Raw genomic sequence first — 10,000 nt, 5'->3', positions numbered from 1 at the left:
AAAAAAATTGGAAGCCAAAATATTCAAAGAATTTAGAGCAGTATCTCTCTCTCTCTCTCTCTCTCTCTCTCTCTCTCTCTCTCTCTCTCTCTCAGCCAGCAAACGCCAGTAGTAACAAAATTTGAAAGCCAGAATATCCAAAGAATTGAGAGTAGTCCTCTCTCTCTCTCTCTCTCTCTCTCTCTCTCTCTCTCTCTCTCTCTCTCTCTCTCTCCATCCATCCTTATCCTCAGGCTGGGGATTTTTGTTGTGGTCGTTTGGACTCAAATGTCGAAATCTCTGGCTATCAAGATTTAGGAGATATTCCACTCCCCCTTCCCCGCACACCCCTCCCCCTCAACCCCTCTCCCCCGCATCCTGAAACGGTGGCGGACGTTTCTGCATTGTGGAGTCCTTGATATTTTAAATTGGGAATTGAATAGGTAAAGAATTAATATCTTAATATATATCGAATATATAAAGATTTATCCTAATATATATAGTATTATATATTATATAAAATCTATATTATATATAATATATATAATATATATATATGGTGGTGTGTGTGTTGTGTGTGTGTGGTGTGTGTGTATGTATAGATAATATCTAGAGTATTATATATATATATATAGATATATATATATATAGATATACATATATATATATATATAGTGTGTGTTGTGTGTGTGTATATGATTTATATATATATATATATATATATATATATATATATATATATATATATATATTATGATTATAATAACTTTAGCACGTGATTCGTTTATCACATATATTCACAGGTGAAAAATAAGAGACAGGGTGTAGGTCCTGACCGGTTTCGGCTTTATTTTCAAGCCATTGACAAAGGACTGATACATAGTATTAGAATTCACAAGTATATATACTACAAAGACAGTACTAACGAACATACACACAACCGTTTGAGACTGCAGATCCACCCACAGGCAGGTGTCAAGGTAGGAGTGGCTTTCAAAAATCATTTGGCTAAAATTTACAATAAATTCTCAAGGGATACTACCGCTTAGGTACAAGTCCACACCTGACAGGTGTCAGGGAGGCGGGGTTGAACATCTCATTACCACTACTGCCCCCTTTACTGTGTTTACAAATATAATAATCCTATTTCCATTTATCTCTACAGCCTACCTTAAAATTTAAACATTTTACAAATTTCTTTTAATATTAAAGAATCAAGTTTATACATTCCTTGACTGATTTTCATATTATTGTTGTAACTTTCTTTTATAAAACTAGATTCAATGATATTCCCTTCCAATGCATTATTAGGACACACCAGCTTTTTTGCCCCTTCCCAGTTAATAGCATGATTGTTCTCACTAACATGTGCAAATATACCACTATTTCCCTGTGCATATCTCACACATTGTTTATGATGTTCTATTCTTTTTTCCAGTGCTTTCCCCGTTTGACCAATGTAATAGATGTCACAAGACTTACACGGGATTTTATATACGCATCCTTTAGCATTGTCGGGGGAGTTCTTAATAAGTACCTGTTTCATTGTTTTTAAAAGCTACATTAACACCAAAATTTTTCAGGAGATGTGGGATATCTTTAATATTGTTATTATAAGGTAGTACAAGCAAATTTTTGTTGTTGTAAGGTTCTTTTTGGTTTTGATACATGGTCTTTTTTGCCGCTTCTAATGCATTGTTTAGTACATTATCTGGATATTTCAGTTTCTTGCCTGTATTCCGAATCTTATCTATCTCCTCATCTATATATTCTGGGCTACATACCCGTAGTGCTCTTAAAAACATGGATGCAAACACTGATCTTTTAACCATATTGTTTTGTCCAGAATGGAAATGTACATAGGAAGAAATATTAGTAGGTTTTTTGTAAACACTATACTTAAACCCACTACTATTTCTCCGTATGAGGACATCCAAAAAGGGTAGGCATTCATCTTGTTCTGTTCCACACGTGAATATATGATTATATATATAGATATATAGTATATATAATATATATATATATATATCATATATATATATATTATATATGTGTGTGTGTGTGTGTGTGTGTGTGTGTGTGTGTGTGTGTTTTTGTTGTGTCTGTGTGTTTGTGTGTTAGTGGGTATGTGTTCAAGTTTGTAATATGAAGTCCAGTTCCCCCTGCGCTGTTTAACATAGCAGTTCCATTTTAATTCACGGTAACGTCCAAATAGAGAGAGAGAGAGAGAGAGAGAGAGAGAGAGAGAGCGAGCGAGAGAGAGAGAGAGAGAGAGACTACCACCACCCTCCGACGATGCTGCTGCCTGAAGTTCTTTTATTTATGTTCTGCTTATTATCTCCGCTGTCTTATATCTCCCATGTGGAGCTCGCTAGAGAGAGAGAGAGAGAGAGAGAGAGAGAGAGAGAATACTTTCTCCTAATGAAAACATACGATGCCATTTGTTCCGGCGTAGGTGTCCTTATTACGATGGTTTATAACGTTCGTCTCCCCCTGCCAAAATGAATTCCGCTCCTTTCCTACCTTTTATTATTACTCCTCTCTGTGAGGGAGGGAGGGGAGGGAAGGGAGGAGAGGGAGGGGGAGAGGATGTGGCCGTTGATATCTTCTAAGGTCATTGTAATGATTTGTTCGTGGATGTGAAATATGGGATTTGAGGAGTGTCTTATATTTTTCACACACACACACACACAAATATATATATATATATATATATATATATATATATATATATATATATATATATATATATATATATATTCCTTTCACATTAACGTTAATTGACGTTCCTGTAAAAAGCCTGAAAATAGGACTCGCTTAAGGTTAAGAAAAAGAGTATTCTGCTATACAAACACTTGCGCTCTCTCTCTCTCTCTCTCTTCTCTCTCTCCTCTCTCTCTCTCTCTCTCTGTCAAGAGTCCAAATGGTATTCGAAGGATTTCACAGGTACAAGACAATAAAGACCCTTTGTTTACCTGCTTATTCATGTAATAAGTGGGACCTTGGAAATCATTATTATCCTCGAATATTTGATTTCCACACTGAAGGAACAACTCACCTGTGAAGGGGTGTCTTCACGTTTTCACAGCCTGAAAGGTATTATTATTATTATTATTATTTTATTATTATTATTATTATTATTATTATTATTATTATTATTATTATTATTCGGAAGATGAACCATATTCATATGGAACAAGACCACAAGAGCCATTGACTTTAATTTCAAGATTCCCAAGAATGTGTTCATTAAAAAGTGACAGAAGGTAATTGGAAACAGAAAGAAGAGGTCACTTATTCAAACGAAAAATATATATATATAAATAAATAGCATTCACTGAATTTTATTCATTCAAATTAGATTTGGCATCGTTGAGGGATCTCCTTTTGTTCTTGTCTACTCCTGCGAGCTCAATTTCGAGTTCGAGAAGGTATTATAGATTACAGAATCATTGTTGGGATGCAGAATCTGGGATTTTATTTTCACTCGTCCGGAACAAATGAGCCTAAAAGCAATATTAATAATGAATTTGCCTTTGTTAGTAGTCATATCAGGAGCTCTAGGGCAAGACTGCAACTCCGCAAAGTCCTCTTAACTGTGAATTAATTAGCCTGGCCTTAAAAAAGTTCGAATTATAACTTTCAAATAAATATTGCAGCATAGAAAATGCACTATCAGATTTTTTTTTATCCATTCTCGAGTAGTGGGTTTTACTCCTAATGATGTAAAGTTATATCCTCCATTTAAAAAGACAAAGGAGTTTCTACTTGAGAGAGAGAGAGAGAGAGAGAGAGAGAGAGAGAGAGAGAGAGAGAGAGAGAGTGCATTGTCCACTTAAATAAAGGAGTTTCTGCTGGTGTATGTGTGTGAATGTGTATGAGAGAGAGAGAGAGAGAGAGAGAGAGAGAGAGAGAGAGAAAACCACATCAAGGACGATAGGTATGCAAGACGAATGCCCGCTTTTATAAGAGGTGGAGCAGAGGAGCTCGTTTTGTTGCACATTTATAACTGACTCCGGGTAACAGATGCTTATAATGCATCAGCTCAGGAGGAGGAGGCGGAGGAGGAGGAGGAGGAGGAGGAGGAGGGAGGAAGGGAGAGAGATAAACAGCTAGCAGCGCCCTTTGAATAATCACGCGATCATCAGGCGAAAGACCATTCTCGTAATATCTGAAGCATTGCCGAAATAGATTGCTACAACTCTTCTCCAAGGGGTTGATGCATGCTCAATTTTAGCGAGAAGAGGAATGAGGTGGAGGAGATAGGTGGGTCCATGTGTTCTGTCTTCAGAGTCCAAGTGTTCTGTATACGAGGTTTCTTTTTTTTGTTTTTTTTTATTAGTTTAGTAAATACTCATTTGTCGTTGGATAGTGTAATATATATATATATATATATATATATATATATATATATATATATATATATATACGTATAATATATGTAATTATTGATATAAATATTATTTATTTTAATCGTTTTTCAGCCTGGAATGTATCGAAGCTATACGAAACGGTCGGCCTTTAAATAAAACGGATATAACCAGAACGTCTTTCCATAAACTCCAATTTGTCTACTGCCTGAGGGCTGGATCCTTCCCTTGGATATATTCCCTTGGTAATATATAATTATAATATATAGATATATATATATATATAATCATATATATTATATAATTATATATATATATTATATATAATCTCACCATAATTTGGGGTTTAAAAGTAACACAAGCTATTAGTCGCTCCGTATGACTAAGGGGATAAATATGATCAAAGGTAATGTTCACCAATTCAACTCACCCTTTAAGTCATAACCCCCCCCCCCCCCACCCCCCCACCGCCCCCAACCCCACCACCCCCCGTTTTTGTGCGCGGATGGACACGTGATAAGACAACTTCAAGATTAATATTCAGACGAAATGAAAATGGTCGAATAAATAAGCTACGCTCCAGTGAAAGTGAGAGAGGCTTTTGATTTTCTTCCAGAACTCTTTTATTAAATTCCTGAAAGCTCACTATTGTGCCTAGGGTAGATTTATAGTGAGCTATTCCTTGTTTTCCGTGGTGAATAGCCTGAATTAACTTAGCCTGACGTAACTTAGCCTGAGGTAGCCTGTGGTAACTTAGCCTGACGTAACTTAGCCTGAGGTAACTTAGCCTGAGGTAACTTAGCCTGACGTAACTTAACCTGAGGTAACTTAGCCTGACGTAACTTAGCCTGAAGTAACTTAGCCTGACGTAATTTAGCCTGAGGTAGCCTGAGGTAATTTAACCTGTCGTAATTTAGCCTGAGGTCACTTAGCCTGACGTAACTTAGCCCGAATTAACTTAGCCTGAAGTAACAGCCTGACGTAACTTAGCCCGAGGTAGCATGAGGTAATTTAACCTGACGTAACTTAGCCTGAAGTAACTTAGCCTGACGTAACTCAGCCTGAAGTAACTTAGCCTGACATAACTTAGCCTGACGTAACGTAAGCTTCTGAGATGATAACCGAGACGAAAAGCTACAATCGAAGAGGAAAAATCTTGCGGAGAGAGAGAGAGAGAGAGAGAGAGAGAGAGAGAGAGAGAGAGGGGGGGGTCTTTTGTACTTTGAAAAGTTCTATTTTTTTTATCTCCTAATCCTCCAAGCCTTTTTGTGTTGTTCCTGGAACCAGTGGAATAAAAAAAAAAAAAAAAAAAACTTTACCTTGAATATATTTCACAGGCCTTAAGAGTGTTTTCTCGCCACTCGGCTGATGTTTATGTTCTCTTTGTTGCCCCGTATCCATTCAAGAGTTACGTATTGCGTAAAATTACGGTTACGTAAATAGTCAGGCCCGGCCTGCGTTGTCTTTTTTATTTCTTTTTTTTTTCATTCAGATGCACGGGCAGGTAAAATCTTTCAGTGGTTTCGTATATATATTCAAGACTAAAACTGTATATAAATGTAAAATTGCGATCGTAGGTTTTTTGTTTTTGTTTGTTTGTTTGTTTATTTGATGGTTTTTATCCCCGAAAATGGCTGATTGTTTAGAGAGTTTCTCCCTTTAAAAATGTTTCGAAAACATCTAGGTGAAATTGAATTACACATATTGAAGATAACTCGGTCAAGCTAAATCACTATAGGAATTCACCTTGCTTAGAAATTCAAGGAAGGTTTCAGAAAAGAGAAGAAAATCTAAAATCTGTAAAATGTTGAAAATCGTACATTTTTCCATCGTATCGGTAACAAGGTTAGATTTTGACATTTCAAAATTTTACCCTTTTTGTAAAACGATCTCACTTTATTCCTTAATAAAAATTGTGAAAAAATTTGTTTACTCCTCGCAAATGTATTGTGCGAGGATTTCTACAAATTGGAAGTATTATTCCTTTACTTCCATCTTCCGTAGGGGTTAGTGCCGACGGTGCACCTCATACGGCTCACTGTACGGATTACTTAAGGTTCCTTGCAGCGTCCCTTCGGCCTCTAGCTGCAACCCATTTCATTTCTTATACCATACCTCCATTGATGTTCTTTTTCTTCCATCTTACGTTCCCTCCTTTCCTAACAATTGTTTCATAGTCCAACTGCGAGTTTTTTCATCCTGTTACGCCTTTCAAACCTCTCGACTATCAGTTTCCCTTTCAGCGCTGAATGACCTTGTAGGTCCCAGCGCTTGGGTTTGGACCAAAATTCTATATTCCATTCCATTCCTTTATTACAAATTTATTTTTATTACAAGACCTGGACTTTTTTTATTTATTTATTTATTTATTTATTTATTTATTTATTTATTTATTGTATGTATGTATGTATGTATGTATGTATGTATGTATAAATGATGTATGTATGTTGTATGTATGTGTTGTATGTATTTTTTATGTTTTATTTATTTATCTATTTATTTACCTATTTATTTATTTATTTAAATGCCAGGTCTTAGTCTTTTCATAATTCCAAAACAAACGGTAACAATTTCAGTTCGGAGGCTCACATTATTAAGCGAGTAAAAACTTTTATAAATCACAAACCCTTTTTTCGCATTATGGTTTGAATTCATTTATTTAATTCTTATTTCATTTATCTAATGCTTTAGCTTACGTTCGATTTAACGAAAACATAAGAATCCGAACCGACAAGTAATTTTCATTGAAAGTCAGAGGAAACTATTCAACCGAAATATTTGAAATAATACATTCGTGTTGTTCATTGCTAGGACAACTCCGCCTAATTTAACGTTCGAAAAATGATAATGAACGTGAGTAATTAGTTTGGTGAAATTGATTACGTTGTAAATGTGTTTATTTTTTTTTTTTTTAATTTCCCGAAAACCCGAGGCCATGTTCTTTTAGCGTATTGTCAAAAGAGTCCAGTACAATTTAAGAGTTTCCATTTTTGAATTGATATAAAAAACTGTAAACAGCAGTTGAGCAAATGAGTTTGGATTTGATTTAAGTTTTGACATTTTAATTTTATGAAAGATTCCCTGCATTAACTTTATTGTCATAGATATAAAGAAATGGAATGGAATATAAAATTTTGGCCAGAGGCCAGGCTGTGGGACCCATGAGGTCATTCAGCGCTGAAAGGCAAATTGACGGTAAAAAGATTTGAAAGGTGTAACAGGAGGAAGTAAGGGAAGTAAGATGGAAGAAAGGGAATATGAACGGAGGTACAGTTAAGGGAATGAAATGGGTTGCAGCCATGGACAGAAGGGATGCTGCAAAGAACCGTAAGTAATACCTACAGTGCACCACGTTAGGTGCACTGAGGGCACTAATCCACTATCCCCTGCCCTTCCTGCACGGGCGTATTAATAAATACACTTTTTTTTCAAATTACATTAATATAACCGTTATATCTATATAAAGACAATTCGTCTTATGTAATTATATTGCAAGCTATATTCAACGTTCAGAGTAAACAGCAATTCGTAGAATTTTATATATATTTTTTATCAACCTGTGCAAGAGTAAATCTTAACTATAAAATTTCCTATCTGAAATGTTGCCCCTTTTATAGGTTTCTATGAAAATTTACTTTCTAACTACGTTCTAGAATATATTATACGCCAGTTCCTATGAACCAAGGTTATCAATTTATATGGAAACTTGAAGGCTTCATTTCTTAAGAAACAAACCCAGTACATCATTATGCAGTACGAGTATTTTATTTCCGCATACGTAGAAAATAAGCCTAATTTTCCCAAGGATAGATGATTTTCCTTATTTTCTTTGATATCCAATTTGGAAAATGATTCGGTACAGATGAGATGAACTATATAATAATCGATTGTTACACATGCAAACTCGAAAGAAAGTTAAGGTTTAACCAAAGAAATAGGCAGTAATACCAGTTAAGTAGGGTATACTCCATTCAGTGAATGATTTCGAAAACTTCACTAACATTAGCTGGAATGCCGGCAACAGCCATTTGGGAAAGTGGAGACATGCACTGAGGACTTTATCGGGAAGTGGGCAATCAGAGAGAGTGCTTAGAGGCCCTTTGAACGAAGGATGGGCGAGAAACATCACCAAAGGATGAAGAGAAACATTACAATCTTTCTCTCTCACCACGGGCCCGATTTAATGAAAGGCGCGAGGAGTCCGCAGTCCAGAATTGGAGTTGCGTTCTGCAGAAACACAATGCCACTGGTTGATTTTGGCCAATTGCTTTGTATTAATTGTGATTGTTGATTATTATTTCTCGATATATTAACTTTTGCGAGTAGCTGCTTATTTACTTATTTATTTATTTATTTATTTATTTATTTGTTTTTGTAATAACTTATCTCTGTCTGTTTTTTTTCCATTACCTCCTGCTACCTTGTTCTTTTGGAAGCTTGAATTTAAAGTCAACCTCTGGGCTCGTTCCATATAAATAGGGTTAATCTTCTGAATGATAATGATAATGATAATGGATATTTTCATTCTCGACGAATATCCTTAGGAATGCCATGCTTCTGACGATTTATCAATAAAGAGTTGTCTTTACACAGACGCAGCAAAATTAAGTGATGTCATCAGGTTTTCAAAACGGTTTTGTCTGGTAATCAAAAACACAGAACACAATTCACTGCTTTTGATTTAACAGATATCTGTCCAAGAACAGGGTTTGTCTTGTATTCCAAGGTTGCACGGTTAGCTCTCTCTCTCTCTCTCTCTCTCTCTCTCTCTCTCTCTCTCTCTCTCTCTCTCTCTCTCTCTCTCAAGCGCATATACCATATTTTTACATACTGTACCGCTGTACTAGCTGTACCGTTCAAAAGAATCCTTAACAGGTATATAATCCTTTGAATAAAGGTAAAATACAATTGTTATGTTATCTCTCTCTCTCTCTCTCTCTCTCTCTCTCTCTCTCTCTCTCTCTCTCTGTGTGTGTGTGTGTGTGTACCTCAAGCGCATCTTACATTTTCATGCTATACCGGTCAAATGAATTTTTGAAAGGTACATAATCTTTTTAAAGTAAGTTTGTATGCAACACATTCCATATATTCGGGAGGCCTTACAATAGGTTCATATCTCTCTCTCTCTCTCTCTCTCTCTCTCTCTCTCTCTCTCTCTCTCTCTCTCAAGCGCAGCTACATCTTCATGTTGCACCGTTCAGATAAATCCTTAAAAGGCATGTAATCCTTTAAGTTGAATGCCACACATGTTCCATATATTCAGAAGCGTTTACTTCTGCTTCTAGTCCAGCGCTCTGTTGCTGTAATCTGAGAACTAAATGACTTCATTTTCATTTAATTGACTTCGGGAAGTCCCGTGAGGTCACTACACTGCAAGCTGAGTGCCTGGTTGTGACAGGATATCTATGTTTAACTCAGATAGGATGCTGGGGGGGACGTATTATAAAAAATGGGATGAAACGGACTGGAAGCAATGGTGCTTGTGGATTAAATGATTTATTATTATTATTATTATTATTATTATTATTATTATTATTATTATTATTATTATTATTATTTAGAATGTCTGTAATAAGAATAAAAGTTGAGAGAAGGTAGAGAATATTATTAAGAAAGTTATTATACATTTACCCCCTTCTCTCTCTCTCTCG

The 10,000-nt window shown here is 35.7% G+C and overlaps 1 protein-coding gene across 1 annotated transcript in view; it reads right to left on the bottom strand.

Moving 5' to 3' along the window:
• Window positions 1-10,000, bottom strand: part of LOC135207429 (transcriptional regulator Myc-2-like) — a 164,800-nt gene that overhangs the window by 30,652 nt on the left and 124,148 nt on the right. The gene's annotated exons all lie outside the window — the stretch shown is intronic.

The sequence above is a fragment of the Macrobrachium nipponense genome, chromosome 32 (genome assembly GCF_015104395.2).
Source record: "Macrobrachium nipponense isolate FS-2020 chromosome 32, ASM1510439v2, whole genome shotgun sequence".
NCBI lineage: Eukaryota > Metazoa > Arthropoda > Malacostraca > Decapoda > Palaemonidae > Macrobrachium > Macrobrachium nipponense.
The sequence above is the reverse complement of the archived record's forward strand: the minus strand, read 5'-3'. Positions and strand labels throughout refer to the sequence as shown.